The sequence below is a fragment of the Sapajus apella genome, unplaced genomic scaffold (assembly GCF_009761245.1).
Source record: "Sapajus apella isolate SASKATOON/1434 unplaced genomic scaffold, GSC_monkey_1.0 scaffold37, whole genome shotgun sequence".
In the NCBI taxonomy this organism is placed as follows: domain Eukaryota; kingdom Metazoa; phylum Chordata; class Mammalia; order Primates; family Cebidae; genus Sapajus; species Sapajus apella.
In genome coordinates, this window is record NW_022436977.1 from 19,993,808 (window position 1) to 19,994,920 (window position 1,113).

Genomic DNA, 1,113 nt, shown 5'->3' on the forward strand with positions numbered 1-1,113 from the left:
AAGAGAACAAACGAGGTGAGCCCGAGGATTGCCCAGTTTACAAAGACAGAGAACACCAGAAATCTGCAGAGAAATCTTTTTGAGTCTTTGGGTGAGAAGTAACCTATGTATGCATCGGGTGAAACAGGATGAGTCTAGGCAAAGGACCACTAGAATGTAGTAAACTAAACAATTTCTGGAGCTCACACAGGACTATAAGTTTGTGTTACTAACAGCCAGAAGAATCATGCTTTAGTTAGTAAGTCCTGAAAGTTTAATATATAGTTTAATGTATTTTTTGTTGTTGTCTCGGGTTTATTGAAAATAATACAGCATTGCAGAAAAGATTCAAACAGGTCCCTGAGGCGTTTTGAAATTCATCCCAACTGTAGGCTGAGTGACCTGCAGGTTGGACAGACTGCCAAAGTCCAAAAGCTTCAGCATTTCCTTAGTGTCAGGATCTACTTCAATGATCTGATCCAGGGCTGAGACCTCAGGAACATAATTGTCTCTCTCTCTCCTCCTCCTGCAGCTTGATGGAGCCTCTTACTGGGCCTCTCTGCATGCACTTCATCAGATGCGCGACATAGCCTGCTATCTTGTTGCAGAGCCTCTTGTTAGGGGTAATGGCGATCTCCTCACACAGGCGCTTGTTGTGTGGAAGTCGGTGCCCAAGCGCGTGTAGTGCTTTTCTATGATGACCCGGGCCACCTTCTTCACGGTTTTGGTGTGAACGTGGCCCATGTTGGCGGGTCCTTGGTGAAAGAGCATTTAATGTATTTTAATAGCAAACTTACAGGAACAGCACAGAAGACAGACAACATGAAACACGTGCTCGAATGTAGGACAACTCAGTTAGAAAAGCATAGTGAATGGACAGAATCTACTGTATGATAAAAATGCTACAAACACTATTTAGTTGCTGTCAATAAGAAATTTCCTTGTAAAAAATCCAAATGCTAGCATTGTTCAGAAAAAACAGGTTTATTTATAATTATTATAAAGTTGAACCGCTGAAATTTGTTCACTGAAACATTTAACTTCCATTAATGCTTTATAGCCTCACATTTACATTAAAAATTGACACACAAGGCCGGGCGCGGTGGCTCAAGCCTGTAATCCCAGCACTTTGGG

General features: G+C 42.0%; 1 pseudogene across 1 annotated transcript; it reads right to left on the minus strand.

Annotated features, from left to right (window-relative positions):
- Positions 1-273: 273 nt before the first annotated feature.
- Positions 274-788, minus strand: LOC116564448 (annotated as a pseudogene). Its single transcript, XR_004274903.1, has one exon. The product of XR_004274903.1 is annotated as a 40S ribosomal protein S17 pseudogene (transcript).
- Positions 789-1,113: the final 325 nt, after the last annotated feature.